At 39.9% G+C, this 25,011-nt stretch overlaps 1 long non-coding RNA gene across 2 annotated transcripts in view; it reads right to left on the reverse strand.

Moving 5' to 3' along the window:
- LOC115945334 (uncharacterized) overlaps positions 1-25,011 on the reverse strand; it is a 166,942-nt gene that overhangs the window by 17,746 nt on the left and 124,185 nt on the right. Inside the window, exons 8-9 of one of the 2 annotated variants that reach the window (XR_004549511.1) lie at positions 1,967-2,150; positions 201-399 (exon numbers count right to left, since the gene is read on the reverse strand). This is a non-coding gene — a long non-coding RNA (uncharacterized lncRNA). The remainder of the gene's footprint in view (positions 1-200; positions 400-1,966; positions 2,151-25,011) is intronic. The other variant, XR_004079690.2, reaches the window with a different exon arrangement.

Below are 25,011 nucleotides of genomic sequence, written 5' to 3' on the forward strand. Positions count from 1 at the left end.
TATAGGACATATGAGGTTGAGACCTCAGTTCTTTCTAGTCCCATTCAGTCTGAATTACAGCTACAGTAGAGCAAAATCTTGATGTCTTGTTTTCATGACCTGCTGTCTCAGCCCACATTTTAATTTAAATAGCAAAGGGTCTTCCTTGTGCTTTGCATGGATCTTGGTACACTGGTAATTCTTAATATTTTTAAGCCTACCTGACTCTTTCCCCTCCAAGTCAACTACATAAATGACAGCATGACTCTTCTGCAGAGAAACCGCATACAGCTGTGAGACACACTGTTGACAGGAGGTACTTCGACCAAAGCACAGCCTTTGACTAAATGCTGCTGCCAGCATCTTATCACAATGATAAGGTGCTGCTCCTCTCATTGATGCTTCAAAGCATTTGGGTTCCTGTTTCAGATAAGAAAAAGAGTAACCGTTATTTCTTCTTTAGGGTAGGTGCAATGCTACAATTGCATAAATAGTATATTGTAGTACTAGCCCAATCTAGGGCCTTCTCTCAGATTACATGAACGGAAGAGGGCTGGATCTGGCTGACAATTTGGGAAATGGGTGAGAGGGGAACCCCCCAGCATGACAAGAACTGGTGTTAGTGAAATGATAGCTGGAAATCTGGATCATTGTTGAAGCAATGTCCAAACAGAGGACACATGCTACTGCAGAAAGAGCCAGCTTTTGGATACACACAGACCTAAAAAATGTTTAACTTTGAAAGACTTAAAAATCCCTCTACACTTTTTTCAAGGATGAGATCGATACCCCAGGTGGTTCTGTTGATACACTAGAGGGAAGGAATGCCATTGAGAGGGACCTTGACACACTTGTGAGGTGGGCTGATGCCAACCTCATGAAGTTTAACCATGCCAAGTGCACCTGGGTCGAAGCAATCCCAGGCACAGCTACAGGTTGGGCAAAAAGGAAAATCAGTGCAGCCTTGAGGAGAAGGACTTGGGGATGTTAGTCAATGAGAAAATGAACATGAGCCAGCAGTGTGTGCTTACAGCCCAGAAATCAAACCCTATCCTGGGCTGCATCAAAAGGAGCATGACCAGCAGGTCAAAGGAGGTGATCCTGCCCCTCTACTCTGCTCTCGTGAGACCTCACTTGGAGTATTGTGTGCAGTTCTGGTGTCCTCAACATAAAAAGGACATGGTACTGTTAGAATAAGTCCAGAGGAGGGCCACAAGGATGATCAGGGGACTGGAGCACCTCCCATATGAAGACAGGCTCAGAAAGTTGGGGCTGTTCAGCCTGGAGAAGTGAAGGCTGCGTGGAGACCTCATAGCAGCCTTCCAATATCTGAAGGGGGCCTACAGAGATGCTGGTGAGGGACTCTTCATTAGGGACTGTAGTGATAGGACAAGGAGTAACGGGTTGAAACTAGAACAGCAGAGGTTTAGACTTGATATAAGGAAGAAATTCTTTCCTGTTAGGGTGGTGAGGTACTGGAATGGGTTGCCCAGGGAGGTAGTGAATGCTCCATCCCTGTCAGTGTTCAAGACCAGGTTGGATGAAGCCTTGGGTGATATGGTTTAGTGTGAGTTGTCCCTGTCCATGGCAGGGGGGGTGGAACTAGATGATCTTGAGGTCCTTTCCAATCCTAACTATTCTATGATTTTGCCAGACTCCAGTAATTTTAACTGGACTTTAGCATATTCTTTGCTTTTTTTTGCCTTCTCCAGTGATGAAGTACTCTGCACCTTAAGCAGTATTAACTAATAATTCTCTGTAGTCACTAACCATATAGCTAATGAATACTTTAAAAGTAATTCCTGACTTAAGATTTATGATCATGCAGAAAGCTTGGAAAGTCTGCTAAAGGAAAGCAAAGAGAGATCACGGGCTCCCGGGTTTCTTGAAATGCCATAAGGGAATGCTGTCTGGAGTAGGTGGATGGTCTGATTGTGTGCATAGTATGATCCCAAGTCAGGAGGAGCAGAGACAAAACTGAGCTCACCTGTCTTCCAAAGACTAATCTCTTTGTTGTTGGTTTGTTTTTTTTAATGCAGCTCTTACTTTTACTAGCTGAATGAAATCATACTTGGAGAGAGTTTGTCCTTTAGGTCCAAGCTTCAGTCACAAGACTGCCTTTCTTTCTTGACATACAGGGTTTTGCGTTTCAGGAGTTGATGAAATAATCCCTGTAATAAGGTAAATAGGACTCAGTTCAGCTGAATATAATAACTTTACCCAAAATTTCAAGTAAACACTGAGAACTTCAAGTGTTCAGGTTCAGGGGAAGATATTCACTGCAGATTTTAAAGAATGAAAACAACAGCTGAGTTAAACTATTCCAAAGCCAGAACATTTTATGCATGCTCATCTTAATAAATGGAAAAATGTGCAAATCTGCTCCTTCTAGAGCATTATAAAATGGCATTACATAGGAGACTGATTTCAGAGTTCCCAGAGGTACACTCTCTTTTTCTGATGCACATGTCTAAGCACCATTAACGCTACTACCAATAGGACAATGTACATGTCAGTATAAAGTACATTATCAGAACCTCCTGGATTACAACTCCCTGATTAGTGTCTCTGTGTCAATTATCCCATTCAAGATGTCAAATATTTCACAAGAATTAAATTTCAAAATACACAGACTCTGTTTGATATATAAAATTCCAGAAGCCTGCTCCACATATATCGATGTTATTATATCACGTACTGCAAGATTAAACACTTTCACATACCTCTGCAATTTTAAAGCTACCATGCTTTTGATAGCACTGAATTTGGTGCTGCAGTTGCATCTATATAGTTTTACTTGTGGGGATACTTACTGTGCACAACAAGAGAAAAAAAGGTTTTGCATTTTCAGCCAGCATTTTAATTTCTAAAACAGTGACAACATTGTAATTCAATACAAAAACTGAACCTCTGTGACCCCTGAATCCAAAACTGAAGGGTAGGGGAGAGAAGGAGAGGAAGAAAAAGGAGCTCTACAATGCTAACATCAGAGAAATCTTTTCTTCATTGTGTATTCTTCACTGCCAGGGAGTAAAGAATGTGTGTGTGTGCATACAGGAGGCAAGCGTATCCAGTTGGAAGTGTTTTGGCTTTCAAATTAAATCAAGCTTTCCCACAGAAATCTATCCTTCTTGATATACATTAATATCCAAGTTATAAAACAAACTTGGCTTTCATCTCTTGGAGAGGTAGATCTCCAGGTGAGCAAAATAACTGTGGGCTTATTCCACAAGGCAGAGGCATACACCTAAACTAAAATCTTGGTTTAGTCTTCGAAGTGAAGTGTTTTCAGAACAAAGCCAAACTGGTGACTCAAGATCTAAATTATTTTACATCCAGGACAGCCTTAATGCTTCACAAACCAAACTATTTTAAAATTTAATGTTTGGCTTAACTTGTTAACCTTTCCCTTCCTTATCACTTCTTCACTGACACTTTCCCACAGATGTCTTGGTCAAAATGCGGTTACATGAAAACTCTCTAAAACGAAAATTTACTGACTGAAATGGGGACAAAGAATCACAATTGACTAGTAAATAAAATGCACAGAAAGCAACTTTAAAGTTTATAATTATAAATATTGTGTCAGAAACTCAGCCCTCACAATGACTCTTGTCTATTTGCAATAGAAGCAAGTACTAGCAAGCTTAATCTGCTCACATTTTGTCATTAGACCACACAATAGACTACTCTTGAGCAAGCAAAACCCCCAAATTAGTCCCAGAAATAATTAAGGAAGCCATTTAATATATCAAATGAAAGAGGATCATGTTTGGCTACAGAGAGACAAAATATAGCAAATAAGTTTTCTATTATAAAAAAAATATTCAGAGTCCCAGTCATGAGCTTCTTGTGCTTCATTTGTGCTGAAATAGGGAAATGGAGTGGGCTGGAAGCAAGAGATTAGGAAAAGCCAAGTTTTATTAAAATACAAAAGTCTAGTGTTTTTTTTAAGATCTCAGCCACCCTTGAGAAGGGGGCGGGGGGAGGTAGTAGAAGGGAGAAATAGAAAATCTGAATGAAACTACATTGCCTGGAGACACTTTGCATATCCATAAACTTAATTTTACCAAGACATTTCAAGGATATTTTCAGTCTTGCAGTTAAGCTCCTGCCCTTGATGCTCTCCATAACTGGGAACTCCTTTTAACCCACCCCTGTGGGAGCTGTGGACCACTAAAGACAGGGTATCTTTTATTAGACAGTGAAAAGTGCAGTGGGGCTCCTCACTGTGTTCTCTTCTGAAAGCAAACCCTGAACATAACTCCAATACAAATACAACCAACAACCATTGACAGCAAAATCTTTTTGCATAAAAATTGATCCCTTTTTCAAGTTATCCTTTTCTTACATTCATTATTCCACACCAACTCTACTAATAAAAGCCAGATATCATTTTCATCCATACTATCCTTCTTAGTGGTGCCTAGTTTCACTGATTCATCGGTGTATACAAGTCTTTAATAAACCAAGGTCAATCTAATTTCCTCCTCCTAGTGCTCTCTTCTCCACAACTTCTTTTTCACATGTTTCAGCTTTACTTTGAAGTGACTTCCTTGCCTGGCATGCTTAAATTCAGAAACAGAGTGCCTGTCATTACAACTGCAGTTCATGCCCTGATTAGTCATAGCAGAAGGAGAATTAGACTATAATCTCCCAAACAATGTAGAATCTGTAAATCAAAACCAACCAGCTCTTTCTGGGTACAGAACTGGGTACAGAAGTATGAAAATCCAAACAACTTTTCTAAGGTAAAGTCAACCTCAGCATATGGATTTGTTCAGCTTGGATTTTTTTTTTTCTTTCCTCTGCTCTTCACTGTCCCCCCCACAAAAAAAAAAAAAAAAAAAAAAAAAACAAAAAACCAAAAAAAAAAAAACCAAAAACCAGCTTTTATTGCATCCTGAATAACAGCAACTTCTGCTGGACCAGAGGACAAAATAGGCACATGCAGACATGAGCTTACAGTACAGAAGTACAGAGATGAAAAACAACCTACATTTAGTACTACCCCACCTAGCCTTCCTGATGGTAAGGATGTTTGCATTTCTTTGCTCTAAATCTAAAAAACAAACAACAGTGGCTGCTCTAATCAAAGGAGTTTTAACATGCTGCCAAAAAAAAAACCAAAAAAAAACCCAAAAAAACAAACAACAAAAAAAAACAGATTTATAATGCATCAAAATATTAATACAGTTATTTCACTGAAGAAACACAAACTACCCACAGCTATAGAGAGAAAATATTCAGAGAGAATCAGAGGAATGGAGTTGCGCCTGATGGAGCAACATAAAGTTTCTGGGCATGGAGCAATAATTTCCATAACACAGTACATGACAGGTTTCTACTTGCAGAAATGAATCTCTGTCATGCCAAGTGATAGGTCATCATGCACACAATGTATCTGGGATAGCCCAAGTACCACTGGAAGTCACTGATGCTTTATATTGTAAGTTACTTGAAACCTCACAGATGTATGACAGGTTCTTCCAGCAATGCAAGTGGGCCTAAATATAATCCTCCAAAGAAATGTCCATAAGATCAAATTTTTACTTCTCTGTCCTAATGAAAAATGTCAAATTGAGAGTTTTAAAGCAGAAGTTTTTCCTCTCTACTGCTCTTTGGTGTCTGGCAGGTTCATAATATTTTCTGGGGTTTGTTTCTCATCAGCTTCAATTATCTGGGAAAGGGGGAAGGTGGCAGAGCGACCACATAAACCCAATACAACGCTTCCTGAGGCTTCCTCTTGGTGACATTTGTGAAGTGGAAAGTTTACAACTATCATAAACAAAAAATGTGTAATCCTAACTCCTCCTTCCAACTCAACTTTTCATGCCAGTGTGGACCAGTGTGGAAAAAGAAGGCCTCTAGAGTATCAGCTTTAGTGGATGGGAACACACAGGATAGTGTGAAACAGTTGCAAGGCCAGGTTTAAACATGTAACCTGAAACACTGGAAACTGGAACTCACAGCGGAGCTTAGCAACAAAACCAACAATATAGACAGCGCATGACATGTGATCACTAAAGCAGAAACAAGGTTGCTTAAATATAGCCTCTGTAGGTACTAGAATGTTTCTGAGAAGTACACATCAAGCACGAGACAGATGCTACTAATAAGTAGAGCTTTAGACGTTTATTTTTGTATTTAAATATCCAGCTATATTTATCTGAAAGACTTAACTATACCATTCTTGACAGAAAGTTATGCCAGTTACTTACTGCTGTCTAGACAAAAATATTTAAAACTGGCAAAGATAAAACCTTTGTAAGGGAAGACGGAAAAGGGCTTTAAGAGTCCATGAGAAGGGCAGTATCTCTGCATTTGAGTGTCCAGAGCTCTGGCTTTAAGAACTTAATCTGTTGAGGAATGTAGCGTATTAATTATTTTGTAAACAGTTTTCTAATGGTTGTTCTTGAACCTAAACTGTTTGGGTTTGAAGGGAGAGGTAAATTGTGAAAACTCTAGAAAGCTGGAAAAATCCATCAGTTTGACAGGCAGGAGTTATGTCTGACGATCATCTGACACCTCTGGCACTGTGACCACAGTGTGGTGAACCACTTCAAGCTAGGACATAAAGATATGAATCATCTACAGTGAGTAAGCTGTCCCACTTGCAAACCTCCTGGAAAAAAAAAAAACAACACCAAAACAAAACAAAAAAAACACCTAATATTAAACCCAGACCATCTGGGCACTCACCCGAAGTGTTTGGACAGCTTTAAATGATCCTGTGATCTCAGTGAAGAAATTGTTCCTCAAATGAGTTACATATTTCACCTCTATTTTTAGAGACCTGCTATACAGAGATTTCCCAGTCTCTGATACAGTAATTTGGTAGCATGTGGTACATAAAGCTGGAAGAAAACAGCATAGAAAAGAGTTACCACAGACTTCAAGGAGCAGAAAGGTATGAAGAGTTTCACAAGTTTCCCTGGTTATTCAGAAATTATATATATATATATATATATATATATATATTCTTTTTTTTGATAGGGCAAATAGTTCTGCCCCACTACACTCAATAAACATTTCATTATTAGCCTAAACAAACAACAGACTGAACACAGTGCTCAAGTAATGCTTCAGGACATCAAGTTTCTATCAAAAAAGAGAGCTTTGGGTCAGCACAGGAATGAAACTGATATAGTTCATTCCTTGATCACTCCATTTGCATCACACAAAAGATGTCCTGGAGGGATGACAGAAGACAAAGTCCAGGTGATAAAAAGTTAATGGACTGTCTTTATACAACACATTACTCTACGTGGGTCTCTTACAGCCATAAGTTCTTATAGCCACAGCTGCAGCCCTTAAACACAGTAGTATACATAAAGGTGGTGTGAGTCAGTCACCTTTCTTTTTCTGAAACTTTCCATGGGCCACCGAGGAACAATGAATTTTACTGAATACTCAGCCTTATGCAGATCAAACCACTTTGGAAGTTACAATTGATTTCATTATACTAATCTGAACTACTGATCTCAAACTACTGATCTCACACTACTTTCGGGTATAAGTCAATATAAGTTAAATAAAACAATTCATGCAGCAAGAATGCTAAGCAATAAACAAATCCAGGTTTTGTACATGTGTAAGTATTGCTCTTGTTGACTAAGACTTTTTCCTATGACTTAATAAGTCTCCTCACAGAACTAGGTGCCATTTGAGATAAGCAGAGTTGCAAAACCTCTTCTTGTCTTGATATAAAATTATAGGAAGTAGAGCTGGAAAGGACTTTAAAAGGTCGTCTAGTTTGTCCTCAAGGCACAATTAATATTCATGTCACTTGTGAGATGTATATACCTAATGATGGTGACTTCATCATCTCCCCAAGCTTCACTACACTTATTTTTAGAAGGATTTTCCTAGTAACTGTTCTGACTCCCCCCGGTGTAATTTAGCTTGTCCTTTCTTATTATGCCTGCTATGAAAAAAAAAAATGACATATTACTTCCCTTCTGCTTTACAACAGTGTGGATTTTTACATCTTAATTATTGGCCTGACCCTTACATCTTCTTTTTGAGTGTTTGATAACTCCATTTTTTCAAGTTCTCCTTGGCTACACTGCTCCAAGATGAGTCCTTACCAGTATAAACCACTAGAGGACTATTTCTGTAGGCTGCTTTCTGGTTTTCATATAGATACTGTGGGTCACTTAACTTTTTAATAATTCAGCAACTCATATTTAAATTTATTCACTTTCATTCCCAGATATTTTCCAGAGAACTGCTGTCTGTTGTGTTACCCTATGTTGTATTTGTGCAAGAGATTATTTCTGCTTAACGCTTTGCATTTGTCCCTATTGAACTTAATCTTAAAATTTTTAGGTGATCTCTCCAATTTGTCAAGATAATTTGGGATTCTAATTTAGCTTTCCACAGGTTCAGAAACCTTTCCCCCCCATCTTCGGTCATAGGCAAATTTACTGCATGGAATATTATTCCCTCATTCAGATCATTCATGAGAAGATTTAATAATATTCAATCAAGAACAACTCCCTGTAGAAACTTCTCCATATATTTCAATCAAGCAATAAAATTAGGTAATTATTCTACGAGTTTCACTTTTCATTTAGCTTTGCTTTAATTTAGCTTTTACTCTAAAGACTACATTTCCTTGTCTTTCCAATAAGAATATCATTCCAGAGTGCCAAAACTTAAGTAACATAGAAGCAGAAAACTTTACCTCTGTATCTGTAGACCTCCTAACCTTATCATAGCATGAAATTAGTTTGCTCTTGACAAATTATTAGCTACTCCCTCTCTCCATCTTATGTTCACTTGCTCATGAATGTTTAGGTCATAAATTGAACATTTTGTTTCTGAGCTATTCTGGTGATTTTATCATCAAGCATGAAACTGACAATCAACTGCCCGCATGCAATAACATGTAAATTAACTTCATGCAAAAATTAAAAAGACTTTTTAATTCTTTTTCATCAAAAAATCTTCAAACACTCACTATTAAAGGGGGCAGCATAGAATCATAGAATAGTTAGGGTTCGAAAGGACCTTAAGATCATCTAGTTCCAACCCCCTTCCACGGGCAGGGACAACTCACACTAAACCATGTCACCCAAGGCTCTGTCCAACTTGGCCTTGAACACTGCCAGGGATGGAGCATTCACAACTTCCTTCAGCAACCCATTCCAGTGCCTCACCACCCTCACAGTAAAGAACTTCTTCCTTATATCTAATCTAAACCTCCCCCGTTTAAGTTTTAACCCATTACCCCTTGTCCTATCACTACAATCCCTAATGAATAGTCCCTCCCCAGCATCCTTGTAGGCCCCTTTTAGATACTTGAAGACTGCTATGAGGTCTCCATGCAGCCTTCTCTTTTCCAGGCTGAACAGCCTCAGCTTTTTCAGCCTGTCTTCATATGGGAGATGCTCCAGTCCCCTGCACATCTTCATGGCCCTCTGGACTTGTTCCAACAGTTCCATGTCCTTTTTGTGTTGAGGACACCAGAACTGTACACAATACTCCAAGTGAGGTCTCACGATATCATCTGTGAGAGGTCTCGAGTAAGCACAGAACAGTGCATCTCGCATATGATGTACCTCATTGATCAGCACTAGTAGAAACATCTCTCTATGCCGATTTATGTCTCAATGCAGCATTTATTAGAATAAAGGCCCCACGAAGTACAGGGATATCATATTGTAATGAATCAATTATGCTCATTCAGATCACAGTTAAAGCACTTATGAGATATTGCTGACTCTTCAATCACCTGCTTTTGTCAAGGCATGGCACACAGTCTTTGATGCATTCTTGATTCACTCCAGTCATGCCCAAATCTATCATAATTTTCATATTGATACCTGTTGTATAGCCAGCACTATCTGTATATGGGCAAAAATGAGATGGAAAAGGTGCAGAAGATACACGGTCTTTTTGGAGGAATACATGTTCTGTGCACCAGTCAGATGATGGAGGCTATCTAAATACACATCTGTCAAATTGAAATGGAATTAAAAATGAAGTGGCAAAACACTCCTGGTCAGACTTACTACTAAAATAGATAATTTACTTTTTATATGAAGTCAAGTTCTGTGGAAGACCAGAAGGCATTCAAAAGTAAGAATCCAACAGAATTACCCTTGAAAATAATGCTGTTATTAGTCTATGTGAAATAAAATAAAATGCACATTATATTAGAACAAACAAATAAAAAAATTGTGTTTAATCAATATTAACAAGGCAAATATTCCAGTCTTTGTCTAATGAAAATTAGCAACCACCAAAATTAGAAAACTGTAACCAGGTGATTTATTACCATTACTTTAGTCTTTTTTACCCTATTGTTGATGAAATGCAGTGGCCTGCATGAAGCTCCTGAAGATACCATCCTCCTGAACAATAAATGAAAAAGAACTGTCAGATAAGAAAATTGCATACCTGCTTCTTACTTATAGGTCTACAGCTATAGTGAAATAGGGCAATTGTTTTCTTCCCTTGCCCTCACCCCACATCAAACTAACCCATGAAGGCAATTTCCTAAAATGGTACTTTTAGCTAATCAAAAAGCATACTATAGGACACAGAGAGAAACTATAAATGGTAAGAGGGCTAAATTCCCCAGCTCTGGACTCCTGTAACCTGTTGTTAATCTAGTCACTCTCAGGAAATGGTGGTATTATTATAATTATTTCTCAGTTCCTTCAAAGGAAGTGCTAGATGGTATACTTTAAATAGAGGGTAAGAATATTATCTTTATAATATTTTCATCATGTATTGTTAAGCACAGCATTAAATCACTGTATACCAGTGCTGCATCCTACCATGAGGAAGCCAAGTGTACTGTCTACCTGATGAATTTTAAGCTGTCAGAGATTTATAGTGCATACAATTGATGAAATTCATCCCAATTTAGGTACCACTGGTTCCTGCTATATACCAAATAGTTGTAACAAGGAAAAATGCAGCAATCAGAAAAACATAAGAACTTTCTAAAAGACTGATGAAATGGGGTTCTTTCCAGTGATTTCAGCAGGAAATGGGGAAGGGTTTAGGTGACATAATGGAACAACAGCATCTCACATACCCATGTGAAACAAAATCATTAACAGGAGTAAATTTCAAATGGTTCACCAGGACCAAAAAAGAAGAACCACATAAAACAGGGGTACAATGAACTTCAGGTCATGACATACATTTCATAGAGTCACAGAATAGTTAGGATTGGAAACGACCTCAAGATCATCTAGTTCCAACCCCCCTGCCATGGGCAGGGACAACTCACACTAAACCATATCACCCAAGGCTTCATCCAACCTGGTCTTGAACACTGCCAGGGATGAAGCATTCACTACCTCTCTGGGCAACCCATTCCAGTACCTCACCACCCTAACAGTAAAGAATTTCTTCCTTATATCCAGTCTAAACCTCTGCTGTTTAAGTTTCAACCCACTTGACCCATCCTGCATCAAAAGGCACTGAAATTCATTGCTTGCAGCCCCACCTCATGTTCTTCTTTATCTCAGAACGATATGAACCAAATAATATGCATTTTAAGTGTACGTTTGTTGAAAGCTTTCAGCCACACTGGAACATTTTAAACACCTTTTTTTTTAAAACTAAATAAAACATTAAATATATAGGCAAAAAGACTCCTAATGTAGGTGAGGATAGGTCTATATCAATTCAATCGATTACATGTTCAAAACACAGCCAGCAGTCACAGTGTCAGAAATGCACCAAACTCAAGTCTTACGTGGTTTGTAGATATTTTTCCCCACTATAGAAAGAGCTGTGAATAGGCCATACAAGTCTTAACCAACAACAAAACACGGTGCAACAAGGAGGCTACACTTCGGTTTCTGCATATACCTTGAGCTGTTCAAATTTGGCTATAGTGACAGCATAGCATGATGTGTCACAGGCACCCACACAGCAGAAGATTTTATTCCCTTCAGTGTATATGTGCTTCATAAGCACAAATCCTTTTGCCCACTGTACTATGCAGACACCTACAAAAAACAAGGTGAAAACCATACACAAAGTGCACTCAGATGCCTATACTTTGGCTGTCTTCCAGTGGAGTGACCTGAGTCCTCTCCATGGTGAGTCTCTGAGTCACATCTAGAATCTTCCATTCATTCTGGAGTATTATACCTTACCCTTAGCCAAATATCTTCAAGTATGTTTAGTCCAGAGGGTGAATTTCAAATCCTGGAAGATTAAAATTACTATTAGGATTTGTGGTGCTTCTTATTTCTTCCTGTAAGGAAGTGGTTCATTCCTCCTTTTGCTCGTGTAGATTTGCTTCTTCCCGTGGAGGCAGATAAGGTGGGAGAAGATTGTATTAGAGAGTCAAATGTTTTGACTCTATACAAATGCCCGTAGCATGGGGAATAAACAAGAGGAATTAGGGATGTGGGCACATGTATGGGGCTAGGATATAATAGGCATCACAGAAACATGGTGGGATGGCTCCTTTGACTGGAGTGTTGGAATGGAAGGTTACAGGCTTTTTAGAAAAGACAGGCCCGGTAGGAGGGGAGGGGGAGTTGCCCTTTATGTTAGGGATAGGTTGGAGAGTATGAAACTCTGTCTGGAGACAAGTGATCAGTTAACAGAAAGTTTGTGGGTCAGGGTAAAGGGGAAATCAGGGATGGGACACATTACTGTGGGGGTATGTTACAGGCCACTTGATCAAGAGGAACCTGTGGATGAAGAACTCTACAGACAAATAGGAAAAGCCTCACACTTGCAGGTCCTTGTTCTCATGGGGGACTTCAACCACCCTGACATCAGCTGGGGCAACGGTATGGCCCAGCACAAGCAATCCAGGAGGTTTCTCGATTGTGTGGAAGACAACTTCCTTCTGCAAGCAATAATGAAGCCAACAAGGAGAGGTGCCCTGCTTGACCTCGTGCTCACCAACAGGGAAGGGCTTGTTGGAAATGTGACTCTCCAGAGAAGTCTTGGATGCAGTGATCATGAGATGGTCAAATTTGAGGTCCTCAAGACAGTGAGAAGAGCGTGCAGTAAGCTCACTGCCCTGGACTTCAAGAGAGCAGACGTTGGCCTCTTCAGGAATCTGCTTAGCAAGGTTCCATGTGATATAGCCCTACAGGGCAAGGGGGCCCAAGACTCTTGGTTAATATTCAAGAATCACCTGCTACAGGCTCAGGAGTGTTGTATCCTGACTAGAAGAAAGTGCAGCAGAAGGGCCAGGAGACCTCCTTGGACGGATAAGGAGCTGCTGAGAAAAATTCACAGGAAAAAAAGAGGCTTATAAAAGGTGGAAGCAAGGACAGGTGGCCTGGGATGAATACAGGGATGTTGTCAGGGTAGTTAGGGACCAAGTTAGGAAAGCTAAGGCCCAGTTGGAGATAAATTTGGCAAGGGATGTTAAAGATAATAGGAAGGGATTTTATAGGTATGTAGCGGCTAAAAAACAGACTAAGGACAATGTAGGCCCCCTCCGGAAACTTTCAGGAGAACTGGCTACAAGGATTTGGAGGAGGCAGAGATTCTGAATGGCTTCTTTGCCTCGGTCTTCACTGGCAAAGGCTCTGACTGCAGCACCCGAGTCTTGGAATGCGGACGCAGGGACTGTGAAAACCTAGACCTTGGGCCCACTGTACAAGAGGATCTGGTTCGAGACCATCTTAAGAACCTGAATGTACACAAGTCCATGGGACCTGATGAAATCCATCCGCAGGTCCTGAAGGAGCTGGCGAATGAAGTTGCAAAGCCACTGGCCATCATATTTGAAAAATCATGGCAGACAGGTGAAGTTCCTGATGACTGGAAAAAGTCATCAAATGGGGGAAAAACCCCCATTTTCAAGAAGGGGAAAATGGATGCCCCAGGGAATTACAGACCAGTCAGTCTCACCTCTGTGCCTGGCAAAATCTGGGAACAGATTCTTTTGGAAGGCATGCTAGGGCACATGAAAAAGAGAAATGTGCTTGGTGACAGCCAGCATGGCTTTACTAGGGGAAAATCCTGCCTGACCAATTTGGTAGCCTTCTATGATGGGGCTACAAAAGTGATGGATAGGGGTGGAGCAGTTGACGTCATCTACCTGGACTTGTGCAAAACATTTGACACTGTCCCACACAACATCCTTATCTCTAAATTGGAGTGTCGTCAATTTGATAGGTGGACCACTCGGTGGATGAAGGACTGGCTTGAAGGCTGCACTCAAAGAGTTGTGGTCAACGGCTCAATGTCCGGCTGGAGATCAGTAATGAGTGGTGTCCCTCAGGGATCAGTGTTGGGACCAGTCTTGTTTAAGATCTTTGTCGCTGACATGGACAATGGAATTGAGTGTGCTCTCAGCAAGCTTGCCAATGACACCAAGCTGTGTGGTTTGGTTGATACGCTGGAGGGAAGGAATGCCATTGAGAGGGACCTTGACATGCTTGTGAGGTGGGCTGATGCCAACCTCATGAAGTTTAACCATGGCAAGTGCAAGGTCCTACACCTGTGTGGGAGCAATCCCAGGCACAGCTACAGGTTGGGCAAAAAGGAAAATCAGTGCAGCCTTGTGGAGAAGGACTTGGGGGTGTTAGTCAATGAGAAAATGAACATGAGCCGGCTTCAGTGTGCACTCACAGCCCAGAAAGCCAACCCTATCCTGGGCTGCATCAAAAGGAGCGTGACCAGCAGGTTGAAGGAGGTGATCCTGCCCCTCTACTCTGCTCTCAGGAGACCTCATTTGGAATACTGTGTGCAGTTCTGGTGTCCTCAGCATAAAAAGGACATGGTACTGTTAGAACAAGTCCAGAGGAGGGCCATGAGGATGATCAGGGGACTGGAGCACCTCCCATATGAAGACAGGCTGAGAAAGTTGGGGCTGTTCAGCCTGAAGAAGAGAAGGCTGCGTGGAGATCTCATACCAGCCTTCCAGTATCTGAAGGGGACCTACAGGGATGCTGGTGAGGGACTCTTCATTAGGGACTGTAGTGATAGGACAAGGGGTAACGAGTTGAAACTAGAACAGCAGAGGTTTAGATTGGATATAAGGAAGAAATTCTTTCCTGTTAAGGGTGGTGAGGTACTGGAATGGATTGCCCAGGGAGGTAGTGAATGCTCCATCCCTGTTAGTGTTCAAGACCAGGTTGGATGAAGCCTTGGGTGATATGGTTTAGTGTGAGTTGTCTCTGTCCATGGCAGGGGGGTTGGAACTAGATGATCTTGAGGTCCTTTTCAACCCTAACTATTCTATGATTCTATGACTGTAGCTTGTGTAGCCAGGTCCACTCACAGGAATCCAGAGTAGCCAGTCTTGAAAGGAAAATAAGCACATCCTTCAAAACCAAATACTTGGCATCAGATATGCAGTTTAAGCTATCAGCCACTAGTTCCAGCCTTAATAAACTAATGTAGAAAAGATCCTGCTTTCTCGTAGTTGTTTCTTCTCTAAGTCTCTTCAGTTGAATAGTTGTAACAAGTAGTGGGACATAAGTGTGGATTCATCATAACTTTAGGAGACAGGAATTTCTAAATCCCAAATTTTTGTAATCGACACTGTATTTTTCTACAAGGTATGTCTTACAGTTCTACAAACATCACATACCTTACTAAAATAACAGACAGACCCTATGCTCAAGAGGTTGCTTACAGGTGGTTATCATGTGAGTAACAGATGCCTTATTGAAATAATTCGGTTTTCACATCTATGTCAGAACAACCACCATTAGAATAATTAGATTCTTCAGTTGGATAAAGATGTCTGAGGTATCCATCTCTCCAATTGATGGCCTTTACTGAAGACGCGTTGCTGTCTTTTAAAACTTTTAAGAGCTACAAGCTGACTCTCAGGACAAATAACTCCTTTTTCAGATCAGAATGAAAGCCCGTTGCATTAAATTACATTTGCTGTTGCTATGCCAACATGCTTCTTTGCTCACACTTCATCTTGCACCCTGAATGGCATGCCCAATAAAAAAAATCTGGACTTTCCATTTTAGCCATCTCAAGTGTACATCTGGTCTCTGTCCCAGACTGTAGGTTCCTTTAGGAAATATTCTAACTCCAACTAAAAATACAGTTCTTAACCATTTAGATGTGGCTAGGCATCATCTCCCACCAGGACTTCATTTTAACATAAAGTACTTTGATAGAAAAACACTATTCAGATTTTCTGATATTACAGATCGGCAAGAAGAACATGAACTTGTTTCCATCACACAGGGTGCCTCTGGAATTTCTTTTTTTTTTTTAAATTTTGAAATAAATTTTTATTTAAAGAAAGATCTATGGACAAAGATGAGCTATGGAGGGAGCATGGATTCTCCAAGGGTACGTTGCTTCCATATAAAAATGTCTGAAGTAGTCTTGGACAACTGCTTGAACAGTTGTACAGCTAATCTTCATCATGCCACCAGGTCAGCCTTTAACGGCATCTTACTGCAGAAGCAGCCTTCATTCTTCTGCTCTTGGTTCATGCCTGGTATATAGAGCAGCGCTGAGTCACAGGAATATTTTCCCTGCTGCCTAGGGCATTGCAGTGAGCAGGGGAGGCACTTTGCTTTGTACCTCATCAAACTTTACCCCAACAAAAGAATACAAAGTGCAGGTTTTGAAGATGCTATAAAGTTTGCCCTCACAGCTGGAGGCAGAATGAAACAATGACAGCCAGCAAAAAGGACAGGCAAGAAGAAAACAAAAAGTGATTGGAGAGATACAGCCGCAGCACAAAGAGTTCATTCTGTGCTTCTATTTAGAAGTCTAAAAGTCTCCTACTGGGGAAAAGAAACCATTAAAATCTTAATTAGAAAGAATATCACCTTGGGTACTTGTAATGGCTTAGAAAGACTTACAATAAATAATGTCTCTGATGTATTCCTATAAGTCCCCACCTATTCCCTGTCCTCTTTCAGTCTGTTAGCAGACCAAACATCCCACAGCAAGTGCCAGTGCCGCTCTGTGGCACTGGGATGCTTGATTTACAAGGAGTTTTCTCTTACATGCCCAGCTAGGATTGATTTACAGTTTGAGCTTTTGTAGCTGAATCCACAGAGTATTTAATTTTAGATTATCCAGAGGAACAAAGTTATAGCAAAAATAAAGCTGAATGTACTCAATGCAGTTTGTTCAGCACCTCCAGAGGTTTTAAGAATGAGACAACATTAGAAGCCCTGGTTATGTACACAGTACTCAGCTCACTGCTCCAACTGCATGACTGCATTAGCTTCTCAGCCATGTAACATGAAATTCTCCACCTAGTTTTCCTTTAGAATTTGGTTGTTTGGCTTTTATCTTTTCTAGAATTTTCTTGTGATACATCTCTTCATTCACCATTTGAAACACAGAGCAGGTTGAGACTGTCCAAACTGCATATTGAGGTTACATATTTCTACATATTTCACAGCATGAAAGGCAAGCATAGAAGAAGACCAGGTGTAGCTCTACTTTCTCATTTCTTACTGGAATTAGATGCCTTCTGTATTTTTATTTGGGTCTTTTTTTTTAATACAGACTCCCAACGAAACTCACTTCCCATATCCACCTAGATCCCACTGTAGGGCACATGGCCTGCTGAAACATGACCTTCCCAAAGATTCACAGCACACCTTCCTCCTGTTCAAGTACCTGTCACCGAGATGCCATAGATGCTGCATCTGCCACTGGGTATAGATCTAGGGCTATATCTGTGACGATTTTGCAGCTGAAGTATATAATCACAAGTCTGCCACACTGCTACAGCTAAACCTGCATTTAACTGATGCACACTTCCTTAGCAAATGGTGCCAGAGCACACAAGAAAAATGTAACACTACAGACTTGTGAACCAGAACACAAACAGCTTGACAAATTTCTCATCCCCTTTTTATTATTATCACCCTGCGATTAGGGAAGTATTCCTACTAGTGAGCCTTCATTTGCATGAGGACTCAGAGTCAAGATCATTCACAGAGGTGAAAAATAACCTTATTATCTCTAAAGAAAAAGAGAATTTTCCAAAGATTTTCAAACTAATCATAATGTCACACTTGACATGCTCGTTTTCAGAAAGTTAGGTTTAACCACTTGCTAGACTCTACAAACCTGATGAGCACCAAAAGACTACCTTAACTCTAAAGACAGTTGGAGGACAGTGAATTGCTCAATGAAATTAAATCTGTAGCGAGCCTGAACCTAAAGCACTTTGTCACAAAATTTCTCTGCATTTGCTGCCTCGGTCTTCCTAAATTCAGAAGACTGGGAAAAAAAAAATTAAAGGAGACAACAGTTCTCATAAAGCATATTGTTTTGTTGCTTTCCTAAAAAATACTCCTGCAGTCTGGAGTTCTTTGAATTATTGATGTGAGAGTTAGGCCACCCAAACACATCGTGTAGTCTTGATACAAAATGAGCCAACCAAAAAGAAAATGTTAAGCCCCTCTTCCATTCTTGGCCAGTCGACAGAGAGTTAATCCTAGAAATAATTCTTTTTTAAAACTGTTCTCAATTCCCCATTTTACAATATCATTGCTCAGTATTGTTAACGAAATATTGATATGGTAAGATATGTTTCCATGTGTTCAGTCACTTACAATAGGGAATAAAGAAAATATCTGATAAAGTATGGAATAGTGAGACATGTACAGAGCAGGAAGTGAGTGTACTCTTCCTTTACCCATGTTACATGGTAGATTCTGGAGACACATTTCCTTAGGGTGCTTTGGACAGAAAAGGAAGCAGCTTACAACTGTTATCATTTTACTTAGTGTGCCTTGCATTTGGGCACGCTTAGTCATAACTCTTGACTTGACAAAATTTCTTATTTTCCTTGAAACAAGAACTGCTTTCAACATTACAAAACACAATTTTACTTGATTTTCTTTCACAGCACTGCATAAGAGCACAATGTCCTTAGCACACATACAAAAAGAACTGCAATTGTGTGGCAATGTGGCATCAATTAGGAGAAATAAGTAAAATTCCTTTCACTTCCATTACGAAATTGTGCTGTTAAGCTTTTAGCATGCATGGGGTGGGGGAGGATGAATTGACAAGTTGGTTTTTTTGGTCTCTTTCTTGTAGAAGGAATTACTCTAAAGATTTATTTCTGACTTCGTTTTTAATGAATATTTTATAAGCAACAGAAAATCTCTATTTTTTCATGTTCAAAATGCAGGAAGATTTAGTCTGAGTTAAAAGCTATAAAAATGTCAAACTGAACAGACTGGAAAGAGAATACTTTCCATTATTTAATCACCATATGATAGGACACAATTCCTTTAAAAGACTTAAATTCTGGTGTTTTGTCCTCTTCACATGCATAGGTGCCATCAGTCAGCCAAGGTACAATTAGAGTATAAGAATTACCCTTAACATATGCTAATTGATCTCTGTGTCTAAGAAAGTAAGGATATGCTATACACTTCTGGTACATATAAACCAGAGTCAGCGTAATATAATACTGTGATGAATAAAATCAAAGCATTTCTGTTCATAGTGTGTTTCTGTAAGTTGCTATTTATAACCTGTCCTTCAGTTGCTACAACTCACTTTCCAGCTGCTTTCCCATTATTTTAAAAAAGAAGGTTGGTGGCACGAAGGTATTCTCACTTTCCAGTAATGATAAAAATCAAGAGCTGAAGTCTTGTGAATACTTAAAGCCAAGGTGAGACACTTGTGCAAACTCTGCAGAACAGAAAAGAAAAAAAAAATGGCTTTGGCAATTCACATAAATGCAGTTCTCTGTATTAAACACAACATATTTCTGGATATATGGAAGAGAGGACAGGAGAGAAGAGGGAACAGTAGTAGTAGTATTACATAAAATAGGTAAAGCAGACCTTTAAGTAGAGGAAGTTGACCACACGTCACTGTGACCCACATTAAAAGTTTGTCAACACTGGACAAGTGGGCTTACAATTTTGTGACATTGAATGGATATTAAAATTAATAGATAAATTAGGATGAATTTATTAGTGTTTATAATCTTCCCACTTTCCCAGACACAAAAATATGAATGCACAATTGCAATAATCCACAGCATTCATGAATTTAACAACTTATAAAACAGGGGTTATATAGTAGATATCCAACAGTTCTGTGTGTCACAGGACTCACTAGCTACAGATAGCAATCTTCTCTGTGTTTTCAATAGATATCCTCTATTACACTTTCTGAAGTTACTTGAGATAATTTCATATTCTCTTTTCCTCCTAGGTAAATCACTCTTGTGTTTTTTCTGTTGGACTTTATTGTCTTTTTCCTTATTGTGTTTAGATTGAGGTCAATGGTTCTGGCCTCTGTTTCCTCCCCAGCTATCAAAGTCCACCATGTCTCTTCCAGGCAGGAAAACCCAAGTGATGGTCATCAGCAAAGTGAAGGTCAGAGATTTCCTTGGCTGGCCTTCAATGCCTTCCTGCAGCAGCCTGAGTCAGCAGTGCTCCTCAGAGATCAGATATGCCTGGTCTCTCAAGGGAACCCAAAGGAATAAAGCTTCATGACTGATGTCTCCTTCATGAGAAATCCAGACATTTCTAATCCAGTTCTTAACCCTAGCAGAAGGCTGTTTGCAATGTGTTAAGCAGTTTCTGTTAACTCTGGCTCACGTCCTACTCCAGGTGTCTGTCAAGCTACTGTAGCAGGCCTAAACAGACATTCCCACCCATTTAACTTTAGTTGAATGTCTATTTAGATACAAGCAAATAGAATTTTATGTACTTCTAGTAAGGTTTTTCTTTAATATTTTAGCACATCCTAAAAGCCTCTGAGTCAATCCACATTTCACAACAGTTCCTGTTATCAAAATCAGGCATTCTTAGAAGCACTTTTTAATTAACATTCCCTCCTTACCACACACATAAAATATTGTGCTAGAATAGGACAATAACAGATTAGGCATGTGAGTCTCACTTAAGGGGCTTGAGTCCTCTCTTTGACAAGTACAGATGGGTCTGTCTATGGCTAAGATCTTCACATATATGGTAGATTAAGCAACTTCAGATGCCTTTCCTGTTAAAGTAGTGGAGCAGTCCTGAAGCCCTGATGTGGTTTTAGTCTGGGTCAGCTAGCATTTGTGAGAGTGAATAAGTGCACAATTGTTCTCTTATTACAGCTACAAATAACAGCTAATTCGTAGCCGCATTTTAGGAATTCATATAGGCCAGAGACTGCTCTCAAAAGTCAATTTTGGGTTTTTGAGTGCAGTTCAATAGTATGGACACAGGTCCTTCCAGTTGCAAATACATTTAGAGCTAAACTCAATAAGCTCAGCAATTCTGTTCCATGATCCAAGACAACAAAGCAAAAAGAAGAAAATATATGAGATTACACAAAGAAGGTTTGTCCTATTCTGGGAACTTGCTGTTCTTGGAGACAAAAAAACCCACAAATTCTGCTAATGACAAGGCATACCATATTCCTACATTGTAGAGTTGCTCTTGTAAAATGGAAACACAGGCTCACAGCTGATAAATAGCCAGAGTATTCACCAAGCTGATATGTGTTCAGATAGCTTAGAGACTTTGAGGGTTGAAATCATGAGATACTCTACAGAGAAATGTGGTTATTTAAATACCTTGTTTTCCACCAGGAGTTCAGCCATTATTCAAAGAGAGGAAGCATATTCATTCCTGAGTACTCTAGACACGGGACAGGTATGAAAAACTTTCTGCACAAATGAAGCTTCTGTCACAGCCTCAAAACAGACTACCTGAAGGAATGGAGACTGGAAGGTATCTGGGTTCATGGACAGCAGTGATCATTGAAGTTCATCACTCCTTGAGAATCACGTGAGTTTAAAGTTTTGTATGATTGCAATAGATACAGCTGATAGCATGAGAACAATTAGATTAACATTTAAACAGTTGTGGAGGCTATAATGCTATCAAAATGAATGTTCAAGGAAACTGTAGCCATTTTTGCAGCTGTTTTGGAAAGTCTCTCTTTGGCAAAACACATTGGATTGTCATTCTAAATGCCTGTGCTTCCCATGCTGGTTTCCTGAGGAAGAAGTTGTGGATAGACCTGTTTACTTATTAGATATTTTTCACTCCTCTTAGCTGTAGCTGTGGATTCCCCAGCCTTGTGAAAGTAGTCATTAGTTGCCTTGTTTGGACAGGAGAAATCTGTAAAGAAACTGGCTCTCGTCCAGAGGATTCATGGAATTTTCTTCCAACCTTGTGTAAGAGCTTAATAAAATCAATTTTAATTTTCTGTAGGATTTGTTACAAGGCTATAGGTTTTTTCTGAGAATAAAGAGCAAAATAACTGAAATTGTGTTTGCTGCCCTGAAATAAATCATACCAAATGAAGTGCAGATGGATTTGCTAAAGTGATCTTCCCTCCAAGTGGAGCAAGACCACAAGGATCAGATCCTGTCATCTTAAATGAGAACCAGACGAAATCAGTGTCACCTACATTCACATGCCCTGTGGCTGTTTTGAAGGCAAGTTCCTTGGTTGTGCCAGCCTAAAGCTGCAATAAACCCCCAGAAAAACAATGGACAATTGCAACATTTATGACCTTCTGTCCCTCAAGTGTTGACCGTTTTTTTCCTCTGGGAAACAGAAAACAACCTGCTCTTATGTGTTTTTAAAACAATCACTCCATTGCAAATGCCTCTCCCTTTGGAGAAAGGCATAAAGAAGAAACATCTAATGGATTTTACCCATGTTATTTAATATGCTGTTAGAAGAGGACTAGATGCTACAGCAAAAAGTGTATTATGAGGCCAGCATAACAATAGAAGACATAGTAAAATACTACCTCTTCAGGAGACTTTTATACACTTCACACTGAACATGTGAATCTTAACAAAATTCTACCTTATGTAGACTGCAAGTCATATTTATGTCCCTGACAACAGTATCCATCATTTTCTGAACTGAAGGCTGCAATTCTGTGGTGATTTTCAGCCACACCCATAATGTTGACAGTCGGTCACCTGCACAAAGTGCTGCATCTAGCACAAGCACCTGAACACTATTGTTCATATCATCGATTTTGGAGTTGCCCTGTATTATTACATACTGACTGGGCAAGAGTGACCTAGAGTGTTATTTCTCATTTGAGCTGTCTGGAAGGACCCACCCATTCTTAATAATCATCCATTCTGACTAAATTACAGCCTATTCCCTTGTGTTAGGGTATCAGTAGTTATAAAAACTCTGTGAAGAAGCTTGCCCACCTTATCAAAAGTCCAGAATGACAATCTGACATCAACCTGACACTGCTTCCTGCAGTATGTTTACACGCTGCTTGATATCAGATTCAATTTAGGATCCTGTTCTTCAGCACAAATCAAGGACTGAGCCTTATACACCTCATGCACTACCTTGCTTGACAGCTTACCATGACCTAGCATGACAACTGTGATCATTGGTAATCATTGCCAAAAGGGAGGATCACAGGAGTGGGTGGAAAGGAAATCAGACATTCCTGGCAGCTGGCCTGCAGCTCTGAAGCTTCCTTTCACCAAACATCAGACTGAAAAGAGATCTCCACTTACTGAAGAGGGAATTATGGGCTTCCACTTCTCAATCACTGTTTCCTAGTGCAGCATACAAACAATTTCTTTTCCCTGAAGCAAGTAAGGCAAAAAGAGAAAAGGCAAAAGGAAAAACACGTGTTCGCCCAGTGGGGTGAAAAAAAAATGGCCAAAGAAAGCTACTCCTCCCTGGTTCGCTACTGTCATATTTGTTAGTGATGGTAGATTAGGCAGGCAGGGAATGATGGTCCTTGGAAAACAAAACAGAAAAGTGTTTACCATATAAACAGCAAACAAGAGGTACACAACACAGAGAAATTTTAACTTGTTTTTGAGGGGCACAGCACACAGAAAAGGCTCAGCAGGACTGCCACTACCTCCAAGAACAATGAACCAAATTTTTCCTCATAAACAAGCCGTCTGAACCCAATGAAATTCTACAGTGTTTAGTCCTATAAATGCTTCTCTTAGAAATGCGGAAGAGGTTCTGCTTGCTTGATTAAGATTACATCTTTTTTTAGAGCAGACGTAAGAGAAAGTAAAAAAAGAGGAACAACCACTGACAGTAGTTGTGTAATAACACAATCTGCAACCCAAATGATTTGAAAACAAATAAGTAAGATTTAGTGGCTGTGTCCACCATGGTAAGGCTCAAAACTTGAGAATTTCCCTTTCTGCTGAGCCTACCAATAATTTCAGACTGGTATTGTGAAATCCTCTAGCTATTCGCTCCAGCTGAGCCTGCTTAATTAGAATTCCTCAGCACCTGGACATATTTCCTTAACAGCAAATGATACAAATAATCACTTCAGGAGACAGCAGAAGGTATAACATAGACCCTTCTTTAAAAAAATAAATATTATTATTATAAAAACAAAAGCAACAGTAACAGCTCCTCAACAGGTTCCTTTCAAAACAAACATGACCAAAACTATCCCCAGGTTCCTGAGGTTGTACACACTGGCAGCTTAAACCCCTCTTTAACTCCATTGCTAAAACTCTTTCAAGACATTTCAAGCACCATGGCAATGTCGTCTCGGAGCATTGTTAACTCCTACCAAAAGGCTGTGGGAAGCACACTAAAATGATAGAAGGTTTTGCTTGTTAATCTGTGATGAAAACCAGGCTTCTGCTGATGGAGGGAGTAGGGTAAAGATAGGCTTGTCTGTTTAATGCTTGGCCCAGATATCTTTTTGTCTTGAAAAAAAAAAAAAAACAAGCAGTTGAGGACACTGCTCCTGGCTGTGTCCTTCTGTAGGTTGCCAAATTCACAAAGCACACATTATGTAATGTGCTCCTATCAAGAATCCAAGCTCAAAAACATTTCATGAAGTCTCATGCTGCTCTTGCTGGAGGAATTGCTTCTGACAATGAAAAGTCTGTATCACCCTGGTTCAGCTGTCTCAGCCCTCTCCAACAGCAGCACTTTGTGCTTTCCCTCAATCTCTGCTCCCTCCCTCCCTCACCACAATGTCTGCTCATTCCTTAAGGAAACTATTCTCTTCCCTAAAACCCTTTATTGCCTTTTGCCAAAGGAAAATGAAAATAAAGGAGGACATGTAGCTTTGCCCCTCCTGTGCCTCTGGAACAGACTGGGTTTCCTCATTTTTGGGGAAATGCTCATTTCTTTGCTAAGC

Source organism: Melopsittacus undulatus, chromosome 3 (assembly GCF_012275295.1).
Source record: "Melopsittacus undulatus isolate bMelUnd1 chromosome 3, bMelUnd1.mat.Z, whole genome shotgun sequence".
Lineage (NCBI taxonomy): Eukaryota > Metazoa > Chordata > Aves > Psittaciformes > Psittaculidae > Melopsittacus > Melopsittacus undulatus.